Here is a 23,661-nt window from a genome sequence, read left to right on the forward strand (position 1 = left end):
GCAGTTTTGTGAATTACAGTGCCCCTGAGCTCCTTTCTTCAACTCGCTTTCTTGTGAGCTGGCCGCAACACCGCAGGATGGCTTCAGGCCCTAATCTGGTTCCGGCACGGCACGCTGAGCCTTTGGTTATTTCCTCTTCCTGGTGGGAAATGAGAGTTAAATTTGCCCGTCCAGACACCTCCAGCTAGTCTCTCATTGGTTCTCCCTATTCCTGTTCATCTTCCGCAGAAATTGCAAACTGGGCGAAACAGGAGGTTAAAGGCGCTGACTCTCCAAGTGGGGAGAGTGTTAGTAAAGCATCTGGAATGTTGCACCCGAGAACCAGGGGAGGAAAACTGAGACATATTTGAACACGTCTCCCGTTCACACGGTTGATCATACTCTGGGTTCCACATGCATGTTTTAGCTGAAGGAAGAATACCTTAAACCTGGGTAGTTGAAACCCGTGGAATGGGTACCATGCAATATGACTTCAAAGGGTCTTCATTTGCTCACCGAACCTCTCCAATCCTATCACTGCTGCGTTTATGCCCCTGTACACACGCTAGATTCTCTTTTGGAGACATAGTAATCCATAGGTTTTAAGATACTTACTAGTCAGGTACATTCTTAGGCGTTTAATATGCGGTGTTGAGTCCATTTCGTTGAGCAAGGAGTAGCTCTTGTCTATTCCATAGTTGGCTTAAGGAACTTTATCTGTGCTCATTTCAATCTCTGGTTTCATGTAGCACCCCAACTCACCTTTCCCCTTAAGCAAGCATAAGTTGCTTTTCTAAATTAGAGACCCTGTTCTGTTCTGTAATTCAGTTCCTGTGTAGCCAAGTTTACATTCCGTGTATTACGGATATCTTATGATGTTTCTTTTTCTGTGTGACTTATTTCAGTTAGAATCATCATACCTGAATCCACTCATTGTGCTGCTAAGGGCCTGATGACATAGATTTCATAGCTGAGTGATATTGCTTTGTAAGAAAATACCACAACTTCTTTATCCATTTTTCACTTTCTGCAATGTTGAACTTGTACTGTAAACTAGGTTCTTGTAAACAGAGCCGTTCCATACTTTGGGGTGGCTGTGTCTTTTTGATTTTAATTTCCCTAAGCTATAGGACCATAAGTGGAAGTGCCCTAGGCTCTGTTGCTTTGTTTTTTAGATGTTTCAGGAAACACCATACACTTCTCCCGAGTGTCTGTTGGCAATTTACATCCCGCCCATCAGCATAACAAGGCTCCCAGTTCTCCATGGCCTGTCCTGCCTTTCTGGATTTTACACTTTTTTCAGATGGCCCTTTTGACCGGGGGGAAGTGAGACTTCATTGTAGTGCAGATTTCCTTTGCGAGCTTGCTTGGTTGGCCAAAAAGGGCGTATGCGTTTTTTCCTGAATATATTCAGGAACAAACGCATACGCCCTTTTTGGCCAAGTGCATCATTGTGGACGTTCTGCCTCTTTTCCTATGCTTTCAATGCAATTGCAGTCTACCTCCTGAAATCGGTTTCCTGCAATTCTGCCCCGCTTTCAAGTCCTCTTGGCAGCCTTACTTCAGTCTATTTTTGGACGATAGCTGTCATTTATAACTCTGCAGGTTTGTGAATTACAGTGCCCCTGAGCTCCTTTCTTCAACTCGCTTTCTTGTGAGCTGGCCGCAACACCGCAGGATGGCTTCAGGCCCTAATCTGGTTCCGGCACGGCACGCTGAGCCTTTGGTTATTTCCTCTTCCTGGTGGGAAATGAGAGTTAAATTTGCCCGTCTAGACACCTCCAGCTAGTCTCTCATTGGTTCTCCCTATTCCTGTTCATCTTCCGCAGAAATTGCAAACTGGGCCAAACAGGAGGTTAAAGGCGCTGACTCTCCAAGTGGGGAGAGTGTTAGTAAAGCGTCTGGAATGTTGCACCCGAGTACCAGGGGAGGAAAAAAGAGACATATTTGAACACGTCTCCCGTTCACACGGTTGATCATACTCTGGGTTCCACATGCATGTTTTAGCTGAAGGAAGAATACCTTAAACATGGAGAGTTGAGTCCCGTGTAATGGGTACCATGTAATATGACTTCAAAGGGTCTTAATTTGCTCACCGAACCTCTCCAATCCTATCACTGCTGCGTTTATGCCCCTGTACACACGCTTGATTCTCTTTTGGAGACATAGCAATCCATAGGTTTTAAGATACTTACTAGTCAGGTACATTCTTAGGCGTTTAATATGGGGTGTTGAGTCCATTTCGTTGAGCAAGGAGTAGCTCTTGTCTATTCCATATTTGGCTTAAGGAACTTTATCTGTGCTCATTTCAATCTCTGGTTTTATGCAGCACCCCAACTCACCTTTCCCCTTAAGCAAGCATAATTTGGTTTTCTAAATTTGAGACCCTGTTCTGTTTTGGAATTCAGTTTCTGTGTAGCCAAGTTTACATTCCGTGTATTACTGATATCTTATGATGTTTCTTTTTCTGTGTGACTTATTTCAGTTAGAATCATCGTACCTGAATCCACTCATTATGCTACTACGGGCCTGATGACATAGATTTCGTTGCTGAGTGATACTGCATTGTACGTAAGTAGCACAAGTTCTTTATCCATTTTTCACTTTCTGTGATATTGAACTTGTACTGTAAACGAGGTTCTTGTAAACAGAGGCGTCCCAAACTTTGGGGTGGCTGTGTCTTTTTGATTTTAATTTCCCTAAGCTATAGGACCATAAGTGGTAGTGCCCTAGGCTCTGTTGCTTTGTTTTTTAGATGTTTCAGGAAACACCATACACTTCTCCCGAGTGTCTGTTGGCAATTTACATCCCGCCCATCAGCATAACAAGGCTCCCAGTTCTCCATGGCCTGTCCTGCCTTTCTGGATTTTACACTTTTTTCAGATGGCCCTTTTGACCGGGGGGAAGTGAGACTTCATTGTAGTGCAGATTTCCTTTGCAAGCTTGCTTGGTTGGCCAAAAAGGGCGTATGCGTTTTTTCCTGAATATATTCAGGAAAAGACACATACGCCCTTTTTGGCCAAGTGCATCATTGTGGACGTTCTGCCTCTTTTCCTATGCTTTCAATGCAATTCCAGTCTACCTCCTGAAATCGGTTTCCTGCAATTCTGCCCCGCTTTCAAGTCCTCTTGGCAGCCTTACTTCAGTATATTTTTGGACGATAGCTGTCATTTATAACTCTGCAGGTTTGTGAATTACAGTGCCCCTGAGCTCCTTTCTTCAACTCGCTTTCTTTTGAGCTGGCCAGAACACCGCAGGATGGCTTCAGGCCCTAATCTCGTTCCGGCACGGCACGCTGAGCCTTTGGTTATTTCCTCTTCCTGGTGGGAAATGAGAGTTAAATTTGCCCGTCCAGACACCTCCAGCTAGTCTCTCATTGGTTCTCCCTATTCCTGTTCATCTTCCGCAGAAATTGCAAACTGGGCGAAACAGGAGGTTAAAGACGCTGACTCTCCAAGTGGGGAGAGTGTTAGTAAAGCATCTGGAATGTTGCACCCGAGAACCAGGGGAGGAAAACTGAGACATATTTGAACACGTCTCCCGTTCACACGGTTGATCATACTCTGGGTTCCACATGCATGTTTTAGCTGAAGGAAGAATACCTTAAACCTGGGTAGTTGAAACCCGTGGAATGGGTACCATGCAATATGACTTCAAAGGGTCTTCATTTGCTCACCGAACCTCTCCAATCCTATCACTGCTGCGTTTATGCCCCTGTACACACGCTAGATTCTCTTCTGGAGACATAGTAATCCATAGGTTTTAAGATACTTACTAGTCAGGTACATTCTTAGGCGTTTAATATGCGGTGTTGAGTCCATTTCGTTGAGCAAGGAGTAGCTCTTGTCTATTCCATAGTTGACTTAAGGAACTTTATCTGTGCTCATTTCAATCTCTGGTTTTATGTAGCACCCCAACTCACCTTTCCCCTTAAGCAAGCATAAGTTGCTTTTCTAAATTAGAGACCCTGTTCTGTTCTGTAATTCAGTTCCTGTGTAGCCAAGTTTACATTCCGTGTATTACGGATATCTTATGATGTTTCTTTTTCTGTGTGACTTATTTCAGTTAGAATCATCATACCTGAATCCACTCATTGTGCTGCTAAGGGCCTGATGACATAGATTTCATAGCTGAGTGATATTGCTTTGTAAGAAAATACCACAACTTCTTTATCCATTTTTCACTTTCTGCAATGTTGAACTTGTACTGTAAACGAGGTTCTTGTAAACAGAGGCGTCCCAAACTTTGGGGTGGCTGTGTCTTTTTGATTTTAATTTCCCTAAGCTATAGGACCATAAGTGGTAGTGCCCTAGGCTCTGTTGCTTTGTTTTTTAGATGTTTCAGGAAACACCATACACTTCTCCCGAGTGTCTGTTGGCAATTTACATCCCGCCCATCAGCATAACAAGGCTCCCAGTTCTCCATGGCCTGTCCTGCCTTTCTGGATTTTACACTTTTTTCAGATGGCCCTTTTGACCGGGCGGAAGTGAGACTTCATTGTAGTGCAGATTTCCTTTGCAAGCTTGCTTGGTTGGCCAAAAAGGGCGTATGCGTTTTTTCCTGAATATATTCAGGAAAAGACACATACGCCCTTTTTGGCCAAGTGCATCATTGTGGACGTTCTGCCTCTTTTCCTATGCTTTCAATGCAATTCCAGTCTACCTCCTGAAATCGGTTTCCTGCAATTCTGCCCCGCTTTCAAGTCCTCTTGGCAGCCTTACTTCAGTATATTTTTGGACGATAGCTGTCATTTATAACTCTGCAGGTTTGTGAATTACAGTGCCCCTGAGCTCCTTTCTTCAACTCGCTTTCTTTTGAGCTGGCCAGAACACCGCAGGATGGCTTCAGGCCCTAATCTCGTTCCGGCACGGCACGCTGAGCCTTTGGTTAATTCCTCTTCCTGGTGGGAAATGAGAGTTAAATTTGCCCGTCCAGACACCTCCAGCTAGTCTCTCATTGGTTCTCGCTATTCCTGTTCATCTTCATCAGAAATTGCAAACTGGGCCAAACAGGAGGTTAAAGGCGCTGACTCTCCAAGTGGGGAGATTGTTAGTAAAGCGTCTGGAATGTTGCATCCGAGTACCAGCGTACGAAAACTGAGACATATTTGAACACGTCTCCCGATCACATGGTTGATCATACTCTAGGTTCCACATGCATGTTTTAGCTGAAGGAAGAATACCTTAAAACTTGGTAGTTGAAACTCGTGGAATGGGTACCATGCAATATGACTTCAAAGGGTCTTCATTTGCTCACCGAACCTCTCCAATCCTATCACTGCTGCGTTTATGCCCCTGTACACACGCTTGATTCTCTTTTGGAGACATAGCAATCCATAGGTTTTAAGATACTTACTAGTCAGGTACATTCTTAGGCGTTTTATATGGGGTGTTGAGTCCATTTCGTTGAGCAAGGAGTAGCTCTTGTCTATTCCATATTTGGCTTAAGGAACTTCATCTGTGCTTATTTCAATCTTTGGTTTTATGCAGCACCCCAACTCACCTTTCCCCTTAAGCAAGCATAAGTTGGTTTTCTAAATTTGAGACCCTGTTCTGTTTTGGAATTCAGTTCCTGTGTAGCCATGTTTACATTCCGTGTATTAGTGATATCTTATGATGTTTCTTTTTCTGTGTGACTTATTTCAGTTAGAATCATCATACCTGAATCCACTCATTATGCTGCTACGGGCCTGATGATATAGATTTCATTGTTGAGTGATACTGCATTGTACGTAAGTACCACAAGTTCTTTATCCATTTTTCACTTTCTGTGATATTGAACTTGTACTGTAAGCGAGGTTCTTGTAAACAGAGCCGTTCCAAACTTTGGGGTGGCTGTGTCTTTTTGATTTTAATTTCCCTAAGCTATAGGACCATAAGTGGAAGTGCCCTAGGCTCTGTTGCTTTGTTTTTTACATGTTTCAGGAAACACCATACACTTCTCCCGAGTGTCTGTTGGCAATTTACATCCCGCCCATCAGCATAACAAGGCTCCCAGTTCTCCATGGCCTGTCCTGCCTTTCTGGATTTTACACTTTTTTCACATGGCCCTTTTCACCGGGGGGAAGTGAGACTTCATTGTAGTGCAGATTTCCTTTGCAAGCTTGCTTGGTTGGCCAAAAAGGGCGTATGCGTTTTTTCCTGAATATATTCAGGAAAAAACGCATACGCCCTTTTTGGCCAAGTGCATCATTGTGGACGTTCTGCCTCTTTTCCTATGCTTTCAATGCAATTCCAGTCTACCTCCTGAAATCGGTTTCCTGCAATTCTGCCCCGCTTTCAAGTCCTCTTGGCAGCCTTACTTCAGTATATTTTTGGACGATAGCTGTCATTTATAACACTGCAGTTTTGTGAATTACAGTGCCCCTGAGCTCCTTTCTTCAACTCGCTTTCTTGTGAGCTGGCCGCAACACCGCAGGATGGCTTCAGGCCCTAATCTGGTTCCAGCACGGCACGCTGAGCCTTTGGTTATTTCCTCTTCCTGGTGGGAAATGAGAGTTAAATTTGCCCGTCCAGACACCTCCAGCTAGTCTCTCATTGGTTCTCGCTATTCCTGTTCATCTTCCGCAGAAATTGCAAACTGGGCGAAACAGGAGGTTAAAGACGCTGACTCTCCAAGTGGGGAGAGTGTTAGTAAAGCATCTGGAATGTTGCACCCGAGAACCAGGGGAGGAAAACTGAGACATATTTGAACACGTCTCCCGTTCACACGGTTGATCATACTCTGGGTTCCACATGCATGTTTTAGCTGAAGGAAGAATACCTTAAACCTGGGTAGTTGAAACCCGTGGAATGGGTACCATGCAATATGACTTCAAAGGGTCTTCATTTGCTCACCGAACCTCTCCAATCCTATCACTGCTGCGTTTATGCCCCTGTACACACGCTAGATTCTCTTTTGGAGACATAGTAATCCATAGGTTTTAAGATACTTACTAGTCAGGTACATTCTTAGGCGTTTAATATGCGGTGTTGAGTCCATTTCGTTGAGCAAGGAGTAGCTCTTGTCTATTCCATAGTTGGCTTAAGGAACTTTATCTGTGCTCATTTCAATCTCTGGTTTTATGTAGCACCCCAACTCACCTTTCCCCTTAAGCAAGCATAAGTTGCTTTTCTAAATTAGAGACCCTGTTCTGTTCTGTAATTCAGTTCCTGTGTAGCCAAGTTTACATTCCGTGTATTACGGATATCTTATGATGTTTCTTTTTCTGTGTGACTTATTTCAGTTAGAATCATCATACCTGAATCCACTCATTGTGCTGCTAAGGGCCTGATGACATAGATTTCATAGCTGAGTGATATTGCTTTGTAAGAAAATACCACAACTTCTTTATCCATTTTTCACTTTCTGCAATGTTGAACTTGTACTGTAAACGAGGTTCTTGTAAACAGAGGCGTCCCAAACTTTGGGGTGGCTGTGTCTTTTTGATTTCAATTTCCCTAAGCTATAGGACCATAAGTGGTAGTGCCCTAGGCTCTGTTGCTTTGTTTTTTAGATGTTTCAGGAAACACCATACACTTCTCCCGAGTGTCTGTTGGCAATTTACATCCCGCCCATCAGCATAACAAGGCTCCCAGTTCTCCATGGCCTGTCCTGCCTTTCTGGAGTTTACACTTTTTTCAGATGGCCCTTTTGACCGGGCGGAAGTGAGACTTCATTGTAGTGCAGATTTCCTTTGCAAGCTTGCTTGGTTGGCCAAAAAGGGCGTATGCGTTTTTTCCTGAATATATTCAGGAAAAGACACATACGCCCTTTTTGGCCAAGTGCATCATTGTGGACGTTCTGCCTCTTTTCCTATGCTTTCAATGCAATTCCAGTCTACCTCCTGAAATCGGTTTCCTGCAATTCTGCCCCGCTTTCAAGTCCTCTTGGCAGCCTTACTTCAGTATATTTTTGGACGATAGCTGTCATTTATAACTCTGCAGGTTTGTGAATTACAGTGCCCCTGAGCTCCTTTCTTCAACTCGCTTTCTTTCGAGCTGGCCAGAACACCGCAGGATGGCTTCAGGCCCTAATCTGGTTCCGGCACGGCACGCTGAGCCTTTGGTTAATTCCTCCTCCTGGTGGGAAATGAGAGTTAAATTTGCCCGTCCAGACACCTCCAGCTAGTCTCTCATTGGTTCTCGCTATTCCTGTTCATATTCATCAGAAATTGCAAACTGGGCCAAACAGGAGGTTAAAGGCGCTGACTCTCCAAGTGGGGAGATTGTTAGTAAAGCGTCTGGAATGTTGCATCCGAGTACCAGCGTACGAAAACTGAGACATATTTGAACACGTCTCCCGATCACATGGTTGATCATACTCTAGGTTCCACATGCATGTTTTAGCTGAAGGAAGAATACCTTAAAACTTGGTAGTTGAAACTCGTGGAATGGGTACCAGGCAATATGACTTCAAAGGGTCTTCATTTGCTCACCGAACCTCTCCAATCCTATCACTGCTGCGTTTATGCCCCTGTACACACGCTTGATTCTCTTTTGGAGACATAGCAATCCATAGGTTTTAAGATACTTACTAGTCAGGTACATTCTTAGGCGTTTTATATGGGGTGTTGAGTCCATTTCGTTGAGCAAGGAGTAGCTCTTGTCTATTCCATATTTGGCTTAAGGAACTTCATCTGTGCTTATTTCAATCTTTGGTTTTATGCAGCACCCCAACTCACCTTTCCCCTTAAGCAAGCATAAGTTGGTTTTCTAAATTTGAGACCCTGTTCTGTTTTGGAATTCAGTTCCTGTGTAGCCATGTTTACATTCCGTGTATTAGTGATATCTTATGATGTTTCTTTTTCTGTGTGACTTATTTCAGTTAGAATCATCATACCTGAATCCACTCATTATGCTGCTACGGGCCTGATGATATAGATTTCATTGTTGAGTGATACTGCATTGTACGTAAGTACCACAAGTTCTTTATCCATTTTTCACTTTCTGTGATATTGAACTTGTACTGTAAGCGAGGTTCTTGTAAACAGAGCCGTTCCAAACTTTGGGGTGGCTGTGTCTTTTTGATTTTAATTTCCCTAAGCTATAGGACCATAAGTGGAAGTGCCCTAGGCTCTGTTGCTTTGTTTTTTAGATGTTTCAGGAAACACCATACACTTCTCCCGAGTGTCTGTTGGCAATTTACATCCCGCCCATCAGCATAAGAAGGCTTCCAGTTCTCCATGGCCTGTCCTGCCTTTCTGGATTTTACACTTTTTTCACATGGCCCTTTTCACCGGGGGGAAGTGAGACTTCATTGTAGTGCAGATTTCCTTTGCAAGCTTGCTTGGTTGGCCAAAAAGGGCGTATGCGTTTTTTCCTGAATATATTCAGGAAAAAACGCATACGCCCTTTTTGGCCAAGTGCATCATTGTGGACGTTCTGCCTCTTTTCCTATGCTTTCAATGCAATTCCAGTCTACCTCCTGAAATCGGTTTCCTGCAATTCTGCCCCGCTTTCAAGTCCTCTTGGCAGCCTTACTTCAGTATATTTTTGGACGATAGCTGTCATTTATAACACTGCAGTTTTGTGAATTACAGTGCCCCTGAGCTCCTTTCTTCAACTCGCTTTCTTGTGAGCTGGCCGCAACACCGCAGGATGGCTTCAGGCCCTAATCTGGTTCTGGCACGGCACGCTGAGCCTTTGGTTATTTCCTCTTCCTGGTGGGAAATGAGAGTTAAATTTGCCCGTCCAGACACCTCCAGCTAGTCTCTCATTGGTTCTCCCTATTCCTGTTCATCTTCCGCAGAAATTGCAAACTGGGCGAAACAAGAGGTTAAAGGCGCTGACTCTCCAAGTGGGGAGAGTGTTAGTAAAGCATCTGGAATGTTGCACCCGAGAACCAGGGGAGGAAAACTGAGACATATTTGAACACGTCTCCCGTTCACACGGTTGATCATACTCTGGGTTCCACATGCATGTTTTAGCTGAAGGAAGAATACCTTAAACCTGGGTAGTTGAAACCCGTGGAATGGGTACCATGCAATATGACTTCAAAGGGTCTTCATTTGCTCACCGAACCTCTCCAATCCTATCACTGCTGCGTTTATGCCCCTGTACACACGCTAGATTCTCTTTTGGAGACATAGTAATCCATAGGTTTTAAGATACTTACTAGTCAGGTACATTCTTAGGCGTTTAATATGCGGTGTTGAGTCCATTTCGTTGAGCAAGGAGTAGCTCTTGTCTATTCCATAGTTGGCTTAAGGAACTTTATCTGTGCTCATTTCAATCTCTGGTTTCATGTAGCACCCCAACTCACCTTTCCCCTTAAGCAAGCATAAGTTGCTTTTCTAAATTAGAGACCCTGTTCTGTTCTGTAATTCAGTTCCTGTGTAGCCAAGTTTACATTCCGTGTATTACGGCTATCTTATGATGTTTCTTTTTCTGTGTGACTTATTTCAGTTAGAATCATCATACCTGAATCCACTCATTGTGCTGCTAAGGGCCTGATGACATAGATTTCATAGCTGAGTGATATTGCTTTGTAAGAAAATACCACAACTTCTTTATCCATTTTTCACTTTCTGCAATGTTGAACTTGTACTGTAAACTAGGTTCTTGTAAACAGAGCCGTTCCATACTTTGGGGTGGCTGTGTCTTTTTGATTTTAATTTCCCTAAGCTATAGGACCATAAGTGGAAGTGCCCTAGGCTCTGTTGCTTTGTTTTTTAGATGTTTCAGGAAACACCATACACTTCTCCCGAGTGTCTGTTGGCAATTTACATCCCGCCCATCAGCATAACAAGGCTCCCAGTTCTCCATGGCCTGTCCTGCCTTTTTGGATTTTACACTTTTTTCAGATGGCCCTTTTGACCGGGGGGAAGTGAGACTTCATTGTAGTGCAGATTTCCTTTGCGAGCTTGCTTGGTTGGCCAAAAAGGGCGTATGCGTTTTTTCCTGAATATATTCAGGAACAAACGCATACGCCCTTTTTGGCCAAGTGCATCATTGTGGACGTTCTGCCTCTTTTCCTATGCTTTCAATGCAATTGCAGTCTACCTCCTGAAATCGGTTTCCTGCAATTCTGCCCCGCTTTCAAGTCCTCTTGGCAGCCTTACTTCAGTCTATTTTTGGACGATAGCTGTCATTTATAACTCTGCAGGTTTGTGAATTACAGTGCCCCTGAGCTCCTTTCTTCAACTCGCTTTCTTGTGAGCTGGCCGCAACACCGCAGGATGGCTTCAGGCCCTAATCTGGTTCCGGCACGGCACGCTGAGCCTTTGGTTATTTCCTCTTCCTGGTGGGAAATGAGAGTTAAATTTGCCCGTCTAGACACCTCCAGCTAGTCTCTCATTGGTTCTCCCTATTCCTGTTCATCTTCCGCAGAAATTGCAAACTGGGCCAAACAGGAGGTTAAAGGCGCTGACTCTCCAAGTGGGGAGAGTGTTAGTAAAGCGTCTGGAATGTTGCACCCGAGTACCAGGGGAGGAAAAAAGAGACATATTTGAACACGTCTCCCGTTCACACGGTTGATCATACTCTGGGTTCCACATGCATGTTTTAGCTGAAGGAAGAATACCTTAAACATGGAGAGTTGAGTCCCGTGTAATGGGTACCATGTAATATGACTTCAAAGGGTCTTCATTTGCTCACCGAACCTCTCCAATCCTATCACTGCTGCATTTATGCCCCTGTTCACACGCTTGATTCTCTTTTGGAGACCTAGCAATCCATAGGTTTTAAGATACTTACTAGTCAGGTACATTCCTAGGCGTTTTATATGGGGTGTTGAGTCCATTTCGTTGAGCAAGGAGTAGCTTTTGTCTATTCCATATTTGGCTTAAGGAACTTTATCTGTGCTCATTTCAATCTCTGGTTTTATGCAGCACCCCATCTCACCTTTCCCCTTAAGCAAGCATAAGTTTGTTTTCTAAATTTGAGACCCTGTTCTGTTTTGGAATTCAGTTCCTGTGTAGCCAAGTTTACATTCCGTGTATTAGTGATATCTTATGATGTTTCTTTTTTTGTGTGACTTATTTCAGTTAGAATCATCGTACCTGAATCCATTCATTATACTGCTACGGGCCTAATGACATAGATTTCATTGCTGAGTGATACTGCATTGTACGTAAGTACCACAAGTTCTTTATCCATTTTTCACTTTCTGTGATATTGAACTTGTATGGTAAACGAGGTTTTTGTAAACAGAGCCGTTCCAAACTTTGGGGTGGCTGTGTCTTTTTGATTTTAAATTCCCTAAGCTATAGGACCATAAGTGGAAGTGCCCTAGGCTCTGTTGCTTTGTTGTATAGATGTTTCAGTAAACACCATACACTTCTCCCCAGTGTCTGTTGGCAATTTACATCCCACCCATCAGCATAACAAGGCTCCCAGTTCTCCATGGCCTTTCCTGCCTTTCTGGATTTTACACTTTTTTCAGATGGCCCTTTTGACCGGGGGGAAGTGAGACTTCATTGTAGTGCAGATTTCCTTTGCAAGCTTGCTTGGTTGGCCAAAAAGGGCGTATGCGTTTTTTCCTGAATATATTCAGGAAAAAACGCATACGCCCTTTTTGGCCAAGTGCATCATTGTGGACATTCTGCCTCTTTTCCTATGCTCTCAATGCAATTCCAGTCTACCTTCTGAAATCGGTTTCCTGCAATTCTGCCCCGCTTTCAAGTCCTCTTGGCAGCCTTACTTCAGTATATTCTTGGACGATAGCTGTCATTTATAACTCTGCAGGTTTGTGAATTACAGTGCCCCTGAGCTCCTTTCTTCAACTCGCTTTCTTGTGACCTGGCCGCAACAACGCAGGATGGCTCCAGGCCCTAATCTGGTTCCGGCACGGCACGCTGAGCCTTTGGTTATTTCCTCTTCCTGGTGGGAAATGAGAGTTAAATTTGCCCGTCCAGACACCTCCAGCTAGTCTCTCATTGGTTCTCGCTATTCCTGTTCATCTTCCGCAGAAATTGCAAACTGGGCCAAACAGGAGGTTAAAGGGACTGACTCTCCAAGTCGGGAGAGTGTCAGTAAAGTGTTTGGCATGTTGCACCGAGTACCAAGGTACGAAAACTGAGACATATTTGAACACATCTCCCAATCACATGGTTGATCATACTCTAGGTTCCACATGCATGTTTTAGCTGAAGGAAGAATACCTTAAACCTGGGTAGTTGAAACCCGTGAAATGGGTACCACGCAATATGAGTTCAAAGGGTCTTCATTTGCTCACCGAACCTCTCCAATCCTATCACTGCTGCGTTTATGCCCCTGTACACAAGCATGATTCTCTTTCGGAGACATAGCAATCCATAGGTTTTAAGATACTTACTAGTCAGGTAAATTCTTAGGCGTTTAATATGCGGTGTTGAGTCCATTTCATTCAGCAAGGAGTAGCTCTTGTCTATTCCATATTTGGCTTAAGGAACTTTATCTGTGCTCATTTCAATCTCTGGTTTTATGCAGCACGCCAACTCACCGTTACCCTTAAGCAAACATAAGTTGGTTTTCTATATTTGAGACACTGTTCTGTTTTGGAATGCAGTTCCTGTGTAGCCAAGTTTACATTCCGTGTATTACTGATATCTTAAGATGTTTCTTTTTCTCTGTGACTTATTTCAGTTAGAATCATCATACCTGAATCCACTCATTGTGCTGCTACGGGCCTGATGACATAGATTTCATTGCTGAGTGATATTGCTTTGTAAGTAAATACCACAACTTCTTTATCCATTTTTCACTTTCTGCGATGTTGAACTTGTACTGTATACGAGGTTCTTGTAAACAGAGCCGTTCCAAACTTTGGGGTGGCTGTGTCTTTTTGATTTTAATTTCCCTATGCTATAGGACCTTAAGTTAAAGTGCCCTAGGCTCTGTTGCTTTGTTTTTTAGATGTTTCAGGAAACACCATACACTTCTCCGGAGTGTCTGTTGGCAATTTACATCCCGCCCATCAGCATAACAAGGCTCCCAGTTCTCCATGGCCTGTCCTGCCTTTCTGGATTTTACACTTTTTTCAGATGGCCCTTTTGACCGGGGGGAAGTGAGACTTCATTGTAGTGCGGATTTCCTTTGCAAGTTTGCTTGGTTGGCCAAAAAGGGCGTATGCGTTTTTCCCTGAATATATTCAGGAAAAAACGCATACGCCCTTTTTGGCCAAGTGCATCATTGTGGACGCTCTGCCTCTTTTCCTATGCTTTCAATGCAATTCCAGTCTACCTCCTGAAATCGGTTTCCTGCAATTCTGCCCCGCTTTCAAGTCCGCTTGGCAGCCTTACTTCAGTATATTTTTGGACGATAGCTGTCATTTATAACTCTGCAGGTTTGTGAATTACAGTGCCCCTGAGCTCCTTTCTTCAACTCGCTTTCTTGTGACCTGGCCGCAACACCACAGGATGGCTTCAGGCCCAAATCTGGTTCTGGCATGGCACGCTGAGCCTTTGGTTATTTCCTCTTCCTGGTGGGAAATGAGAGTTAAATTTGCCCGTCCAGACACCTCCAGGTAGTCTCTCATTGGTTCTCGCTATTCCTGTTCATCTTCTGCAGAAATTGCAAACTGGGCCAAACAGGAGGTTAAAGGGACAGACTCTCCAAGTCGGGAGAGTGTTAGTAAAGCGTCTGGAATGTTGCACCCGAGTACCAGGGTACGAAAACTGAGACATATTTGAACACGTCTCCCGATCACATGGTTGATGATACTCTAGGTTCCACATGCATGTTTTAGCTGAAGGAAGAATACCTTAAACCTGGAGAGTTGAGACCCGTGGAATGGGTACCACGCAATATGCCTTCAAGGGGTCTTCATTTGCTCACCGAACCTCTCCAGTCCTATCACTGCTGCGTTTATGCCCCTGTACACATGCTTGATTCTCTTTCAGAGACATAGCAATCCATAGGTTTTAAGATACTTACTAGTCAGGTACATTCTTAGGCGTTTAATATGGGGTGTTGAGTCCATTTCGTTGAGCAAGGAGTAGCTCTTGTCTATTCCATATTTGGCTTAAGGAACTTTATCTGTGCTCATTTCAATCTCTGGTTTTATGCAGCACCCCAATTGACTTTTACCCTTAAGCAAACATAAGTTGGTTTTCTAAATTTGAGACCCTGTTTTGTTCTGTAATTCAGTTCCTGTGTAGCCAAGTTTATATTCCGTGTATTACTGATATCTTATGATGTTTCTTTTTCTGTGTGACTTATTTCAGTTAGAATCATCATACCTGAATCCACTCATTGTGCTGCTAAGGGCCTGATGACATAGATTTCATTGCTGAGTGATATTGCTTTGTAAGTAAATACCACAACTTCTTTATCCATTTTTCACTTTCTGCGATGTTGAACTTGTACTGTAAACGAGGTTCTTGTAAACAGAGGCGTCCCAAACTTTGGGGTGGCTGTGTCTTTTTGATTTTAATTTCCCTAAGCTATAGGACCATAAGTGGAAGTGCCCTAGGCTCTTTGCTTTGTTTTTTAGATGTTTCAGGAAACACCATACACTTCTCCCGAGTGTCTGTTGGCAATTTACATCCCGCCCATCAGCATAACAAGGCTCCCAGTTCTCCATGGCCTGTCCTGCCTTTCTGGATTTTACACTTTTTTCAGATGGCCCTTTTGACCGGGGGGAAGTGAGACTTCATTGTAGTGCAGATTTCCTTTGCAAGCTTGCTTGGTTGGCCAAAAAGGGCACATGCATTTCTTCCTGAATATATTCAGGAAAAAACGCATATGCCCTTTTTGGCCAAGTGCATCATTGTGGACGTTCTGCATCTTTTCCTATGCTTTCAATGCAATTCCAGTCTACCTCCTGAAATCGGTTTCCTGCAATTCTGCCCCGCTTTCAAGTCCTCTTGGCAGCCTTACTTCAGTATATTTTTGGACGATAGCTGTCATTTATAACTCTGCAGGTTTGTGAATTACAGTGCCCTTGAGCTCCCTTCTTCAACTCGCTTTCTTTTGAGCTGGCATCAACACCGCAGGATGGCTTCAGGCCCTAATCTGGTTCCGGCACGGCACGCTGAGCCTTTGGTTATTTCCTCTTCCTAGTGGGAAATGAGAGTTAAATTTGCCCGTCCTGACACCTCCAACTAGTCTCTCATTGGTTCTCCCTATTCCTGTTCATCTTCCGCAGAAATTGCAAACTGGGCCAAACAGGAGGTTAAAGGCGCTGACTCTCCAAGTGGGGAGAGTGTTAGTAAAGCGTCTGGAATGTTGCACCCGAGTACCAGGGGAGGAAAACTGAGACATATTTGAACACGTCTCCCGTTCACACGGTTGATCATACTCTGGGTTCCACATGCATGTTTTAGCTGAAGGAAGAATACCTTAAAGCTGGAGAGTTGAGACCCGTGGAATGGGTACCATGCAATATGACTTCAAAGGGTCTTCATTTGCTCACCGAACCTCTCCAATCGTATCACTGCTGCGTTTCCATCCCTGTACACACGGTTGATTCTCTTTTGGAGACATAGCATTCCATAGGTTTTAAGATACTTACTAGTCAGGTACATTCTTAGGCGTTTAATATGCGGTGTTGAGTCCATTTCGTTGAGCAAGGAGTAGCTCTTGTCTATTCCATATTTGGCTTAAGGAACTTTATCTGTGCTCATTTCAGTCTCTGGTTTTATGCAGTACCCCAACTCACCTTTCCCCTTAAGCAAGCATAAGTTGGTTTTCTAAATTTGAGACCCTGTTCGGTTTTGGAATTCAGTTCCTGTGTAGCCAAGTTTACATTTCGTGTATTAGTGATACCTTATGATGTTTCCTTTTCTGTGTGACTTATTTCAGTTAGAATCATCGTACCTGAATCCACTCATTATGATGCTACGGGCCTGATGACATAGATTTCATTGCTGAGTGATACTGCATTGTACGTAAGTACCACAAGTTCTTTATCCATTTTTCACTTTCTGTGATATTGAACTTGTACGGTAAACGACGTTCTTGTAAACAGAGGCGTCCCAAACTTTGGGGTGGCTGTGTCTTTTTGATTTTAATTTCCCTAAGCTATAGGACCATAAGTGGAAGTGCCCTAGGCTCTTTGCTTTGTTTTTTAGATGTTTCAGGAAACACCATACACTTCTCCCGAGTGTCTGTTGGCAATTTACATCCCGCCCATCAGCATAACAAGGCTCCCAGTTCTCCATGGCCTGTCCTGCCTTTCTGGATTTTACACTTTTTTCAGATGGCCCTTTTGACCGGGGGGAAGTGAGACTTCATTGTAGTGCAGATTTCCTTTGCAAGTTTGCTTGGTTGGCCAAAAAGGGCGTATGCGTTTTTTCCTGAATATATTCAGGAAAAAACACATACGCCATTTTTGGCCAAGTGCATCATTGTGGACGTTCTGCCTCTTTTCCTATGCTTTCAATGCAATTCCAGTCTACCTCCTGAAATCGGTTTCCTGCAATTCTGCCCCGCTTTCAAGTCCTCTTGGCAGCCTTACTTCAGTATATTTTTGGACGATAGCTGTCATTTATAACTCTGCAGGTTTGTGAATTACAGTGCCCCTGAGCTCCTTTCTTCCACTCGCTTTCTTGTGACCTGGCCGCAACACCGCAGGATGGCTTCAGGCCCTAATCTGGTTCCGGCACGGTATGCTGAGCCTTTGGTTAATTCCTCTTCCTGGTTGGAAATGAGAGTTAAATTTGCCCATCCAGACACCGCCAGCTAGTCTCTCATTGGTTCTCCCTATTCCTGTTCATCTTCTGCAGAAATTGCAAACTGGGCCAAACAGGAGGTTAAAGGGACTGACTCTCCAAGTCGGGAGAGTGTTAGTAAAGCGTCTGGAATGTTGCACCCGAGTACCAGGGGAGGAAAACTGAGACATATTTGAACACATCTCCCATTCACACAGTTGATCATACTCTGGGTTCCACATGCATGTTTTAGCTGAAGGAAGAATACCTTAAACCTGGAGAGTGGAGACCCATGGAATGGGTACCATGCAATATGACTTCAAAGGGTCTGCATTTGCTCACCGAGCAGCTCCAATCCTATCACTGCTGCGTTTATGCCCCTGTACACATGCTTGATTCTCTTTTGGAGACATAGCAATCCATAGGTTTTAAGATACTTACTAGTCAGGTACATTCTTAGGCGTTTAATATGGGGTGTTGAGTCCATTTCGTTGAGCAAGGAGTAGCTCTTGTCTATTCCATATTTGGCTTAAGGAACTTTATCTGTGCTCATTTCAATCTCTGGTTTTATGCAGCACCCCAACTCACCTTTCCCCTTAAGCAAGCAGAAGTTGGTTTTCTAAATTTGAGACCCTGTTCTGTTTTGGAATTCAGTTCCTGTGTAGCCAAGTTTACATTCCGTGTATTAGTGATATCTTATGATGTTTCTTTTTCTGTGTGACTTATTTCAGTTAGAATCATCGTACCTGAATCCACTCATTATGCTGCTACGGGCCTGATGACATAGATTTCATTGCTGAGTGATACTGCATTGTACGTAAGTATCACAAGTTCTTTAACCATTTTTCACTTTCTGTGATATTGAACTTGTACGGTAAAAGAGGTTCTTGTAAACAGAGGCGTCCCAAACTTTTGGGTGGCGGTGTCTTTTTGATTTTCATTTCCCTAAGCTATAGGACAATAAGTGGAAGTGCCCTAGGCTCTGTTGCTTTGTTTTTTAGATGTTTCAGGAAACACCATACACTTCTCCCTAGTGTCTGTTGGCAATTTACATCCCGCCCATCAGCATAACAAGGCTCCCAGTTCTCCATGGTCCGTCCTGCCTTTCTGGATTTTACACTTTTTTCAGATGGCCCTTTTGACCGGGGGGAAGTGAGACTTCATTGTAGTGCAGATTTCCTTTGCAAGTTTGCTTGGTTGGCCAAAAAGAGCGTATGCGTTTTTTCCTGAATATATTCAGGAAAAAACGCATACGCCCTTTTTGGCCAAGTGCATCATTGTGGACGTTCTGCCTCTTTTCCTATGCTTTCAATGCAATTCCAGTCTATCTCCTGAAATCGGTTTCCTGCAATTCTGCCCCGCTTTCAAGTCCTCTTGGCAGCCTTACTTCAGTATATTTTTGTAAGATAGCTGTCATTTATAACACTGCAGGTTTGTGAATTACAGTGCCCCTGAGCTCCTTTCTTCAACTCGCTTTCTTGTGACCTGGCCGCAACACCGCAGGATGGCTTCAGGCCCTAATCTGGTTCCGGCCCGGCACGCTGAGCCTTTGGTTAATTCCTCTTGCTGGTGGGAAATGAGAGTTAAATTTGCCCGTCCAGACACCTCCAGCTAGTCTGTCATTGGTTCTCTCTATTCCTGTTCATCTTCCGCAGAAATTGCAAACTGGGCCAAACAGGAGGTTAAAGGGTCTGACTCTCAAAGTCGGGAGAGTGTTAGTAAAGCGTCTGGAATGTTGCACCCGAGTACCAGGTACGAAAACTGAGACATATTTGAACACGTCTCCCGATCACATGGTTGATCATACTCTAGGTTCCACATGCATGTTTTAGCTGAAGGAAGAATACCTTAAACCTGGGTAGTTGAAACCCGTGGAATGGGTACCATGCAATATGACTTCAAAGGGTCTTCATTTGCTCACCGAACCTCTCCAATCCTATCAATGCTGCGTTTATGTCCCTGTACACATGCTTGATTCCCTTTCGGAGACATAGCAATCCATAGGTTTTAAGATAATTACTAGTCAGGTACATTCGTAGGCGTTTAATATGCGGTGTTGAGTCCATTTCATCGAGCAAGGAGTAGCTCTTGTCTATTCCATATTTGGCTTAAGGAACTTTATCTGTGCTCATTTCAATCTCTGGTTTTATGCAGCACCCAAACTCACCTTTTCCCTTAAGCAAGCATAAGTTGGTTTTCTAAATTTGAGACCCTGTTCTGTTTTGTAATTCAGTTCCTGTGTAGCCAAGTTTACATTCTGTGTATTACTGATATCTTATGATGTTTCTTTTTCTGTGTTACTTATTTCAGTTAGAATCATCGTACCTGAATCCACTCATTGTGCTGCTAAGGGCCTGATGACATAGATTTCATTGCTGAGTGATATTGCTTTGTAAGTAAATACCACAACTTCTTTATCCATTTTTCACTTTCTGCGATGTTGAACTTGTACTGTAAACGAGGTTCTTGTAAACAGAGGCGTCCCCATCTTTGGGGTGGCTGTGTCTTATTGAATTGAATTTCCCTAAGCTATAGGACTGTAAGTGGAAGTGCCCTAGGCTCTGTTGCTTTGTTTTTTAGATGTTCCAGGAAACAGCATACACTTCTCCCGAGTGTCTGTTGGCAATTTACATCCCGCCCATCAGCATAACACGGCTCCCAGTTCTCCATGGCCTGTCCTGCCTTTCTGGATTTTACACTTTTTTCAGATGGCCCTTTTGACTGGGGGGATGTGAGACTTCATTGTAGTGCAGATTTCCTTTGCAAGCTTGCTTGGTTGGCCAAAAAGTGCGTATGCGTTTTTTCCTGAATATATTCAGGAAAAAACGCATACGCCCTTTTTGGCCAAGTGCATCATTGTGGACGTTCTGCCTCTTTTCCTATGCTTTCAATGCAATTCCAGTCTACCTCCTGAAATCGGTTTCCTGCAATTCTGCCCCGCTTTCAAGTCCTCTTGGCAGCCTTACTTCAGTATATTTTTGGACGATAGCTGTCATTTATAACTCTGCAGGTTTGTGAATTACAGTGCCCCTGAGCTCCTTTCTTCAACTCGCTTTCTTTTGAGCTGGCCGCAACACCGCAGGATGGCTTCAGGCTCTAATCTGGTTCCGGCACGGCATGCTGAGCCTTTGGTTATTTCCTCTTCCTGGTGGGAAGTGAGAGTTAAATTTGCCCGTCCAGATACCTCCACCTAGTCTCTCATTGGTTCTCCGTATTCCTGTTCATCTTCCGCAGAAATTGCAAACTGGGCCAAACAGGAGGTTAAAGGGACTGACTCTCCAAGTCGGGAGAGTGTAAGTAAAGCGTCTGGAATGTTGCACCCGAGTACCAGGGTACGAAAACTGAGACATATTAGAACACGTCTCCCGATCACATGGTTGATCATACTCTAGGTTCCACATGCATGTTTTAGCTGAAGGAAGAATACCTTAAACCTGGGTAGTTGAAACCCGTGTAATGGGTACCATGCAATATGACTTCAAAGGGTCTTCATTTCCTCACCGACTCTCTCCTATCCTATCACTGCTGCGTTTATGCCCCTGTACACATGCTTGATTCTCTTTCGGAGACATAGCAATCCCTAGGTTTTAAGATACTTACTAGTCAGGTACATTCTTAGGCGTTTAGTATGCGGTGTTGAGTCCATTTCGTTGAGCAAGGAGTAGCTCTTGTCTATTCCATATTTGGCTTAAGGAACTTTATCTGTGCTCATTTCGATCTCTGGTTTTATGCAGCACCCCAACTCACCTTTCCCCTTAAGCAAGCATAAGTTGGTTTTCTAAATTTGAGACCCTGTTCTGTTCTGTAATTCAGTTCCTGTGTAGCCAAGTTTACATTCTGTGTCTTACTGATATCTTATGATGTTTCTTTTTCTGTGTGACTTATTTCAGTTAGAATCATCATACCTGAATCCACTCATTGTGCTGCTAAGGTCCTGATGACATAGATTTCATTGCTGAGTGATATTGCTTTGTAAGTAAATACCACAACTTCTTTATCCATTTTTCACTTTCTGCGATGTTGAACTTGTACTGTAAACGAGGTTCTTGTAAACAGAGCCGTTCCAAACTTTGGGGTGGCTGTGTCTTTTTGATTTTAATTTCCCTAAGCTATAGGACCGTAAGTGGAAGTGCCCTAGGCTCTGTTGCTTTGTTTTTTAGATGTTTCAGGAAACACCATACACTTCTCTCGAGTGTCTGTTGGTAATTTACATCCCGCCCTTCAGCAAAACAAGGCTCCCAGTTCTCCATGGCCTGTCCTGCCTTTCTGGATTTTACACTTTTTTCAGAGGCCCCTTTTGACCGGGGGGTTGTGAGACTTCATTGTAGTGCAGATTTCCTTTGCAAGCTTGCTTGGTTGGCCAAAAAGGGCGTATGCGTTTTTTCCTGAATATATTCAGGAAAAAACGCATACGCCCTTTTTGGCCAAGTGCATCATTGTGGACGTTCTGCCTCTTTTCCTATGCTTTCAATGCAATTCCAGTCTACCTCCTGAAATCGGTTTCCTGCAATTCTGCCCCGCTTTCAAGTCCTCTTGATAGCCTTACTTCAGTATATTTTTGGACGATAGCTGTCATTTATAACTCTGCAGGTTTGTGAATTACAGTGCCCCTGAGCTCCTTTCTTCAACTCGCTTTCTTGTGAGCTGGCCGCAACACCGCAGGATGGCTTCAGGCCCTAATCTGGTTCCGGCACGGCACGCTGAGTCATTGGTTATTTCCTCTTCCTGCTGGGAAATGAGAGTTAAATTTGCCCGTCCAGACACCTCCAGCTAGTCTCTCATTGGTTCTCGCTATTCCTGTTCATCTTCCACAGAAATTGCAAACTGGGCCAAACAGGAGGTTAAAGGGACTGACTCTCCAAGTCGGGAGAGTGTTAGTAAAGCATCTGGAATGTTGCACCCGAGTACCAGGGGAGGAAAACTGAGACATATTTGAACACGTCTCCCGTTCACATGGTTGATCATACTCTGTGTTCCACATGCATGTTTTAGCTGAAGGAAGAATACCTTAAACCTGGAGAGTTGAGACCCGTGTAATGGGTACCATGCAATATGACTTAAAAGGGTCTTCATTTGCTCACCGAACCTCTCCAATCCTATCACTGCTGCGTTTATGCCCCTGTACACACGCTTGATTCTCTTTTGGAGACATAGCAATCCATAGGTTTTAAGATACTTACTAGTCAGGTACATTCTTAGGCGTTTAATATGGGGTGTTGAGTCCATTTCGTTGAGCAAGGAGTAGCTCTTGTCTATTCCATATTTGGCTTAAGGAACTTTATCTGTGCTCATTTCGATCTCTGGTTTTATGCAGCACCCCAACTCACCTTTACCCTTAAGCAAGCATAAGTTGGTTTTCTAAATTTGAGACCCTGTTCTGTTTTGGAATGCAGTTCCTGGGTAGCCAAGTTTACATTCCGTGTATTAGTGATATCTTATGATGTTTCTTTTTCTGTGTGACTCATTTCAGTTAGAATCATCGTACCTGAATCCACTCATTATGCTGCTACGGGCCTGATGACATAGATTTCATTGCCGAGTAATACTGCATTGTACGTAAGTACCACAAGTTCTTTATCAATTTTTCACTTTCTGTGATATTGAACTTGTACGGTAAACGAGGTTCTTGTAAACAGAGGCGTCCCAAACTTTGGGGTGGCTGTGTCTTTTTGATTTTAATTTCCCTAAGCTATAGGACCATAAGTGGAAGTGCCCTAGGCTCGGTTGCTTTGTTTTTTAGATGTTTCAGGAAACACCATACACTTCTCCCCAGTGTCTGTTGGCAATTTACATCCCGCCCATCAGCATAACAAGGCGCCCAGTTCTCAATGGCCTGTTGCCTTTCTGGATTTTACACTTTTTTCAGATGGCCCTTTTGACCGGGGGGAAGTGAGACTTCATTGTAGTGCAGATTTCCTTTGCAAGCTTGCTTGGTTGGCCAAAAAGTGCGTATGCGTTTTTTCCTGAATCAGGAAAAAACGCATACGCCCTTTTTGGCCAAGTGCATCACTGTGGACGTTCTGCATCTTTTCCTATGCTTTCAATGCAATTCCAGTCTACCTCCTGAAATCGGTTTCCTGCAATACTGCCCTGCTTTCAAGTCCTCTTGGCACCCTTACTTCAGTCTATTT

At 43.8% G+C, this 23,661-nt stretch overlaps 1 long non-coding RNA gene across 2 annotated transcripts in view; it reads left to right on the top strand.

Annotated features, from left to right (window-relative positions):
* Positions 1-23,085, top strand: part of LOC307190095 — a 93,177-nt gene extending 70,092 nt beyond the window's left edge. Inside the window, exons 3-4 of one of the 2 annotated variants that reach the window (XR_013829404.1) lie at positions 11,945-12,026; positions 23,001-23,085. This is a non-coding gene — a long non-coding RNA (uncharacterized lncRNA). Of the gene's footprint in view, positions 1-11,944; positions 12,031-23,000 lie in introns of both variants that reach the window. The other variant, XR_013829405.1, reaches the window with a different exon arrangement.
* Positions 23,086-23,661: the final 576 nt, after the last annotated feature.

This window comes from Stenella coeruleoalba (assembly GCF_951394435.1).
Source record: "Stenella coeruleoalba genome assembly, chromosome: 8".
NCBI lineage: Eukaryota > Metazoa > Chordata > Mammalia > Artiodactyla > Delphinidae > Stenella > Stenella coeruleoalba.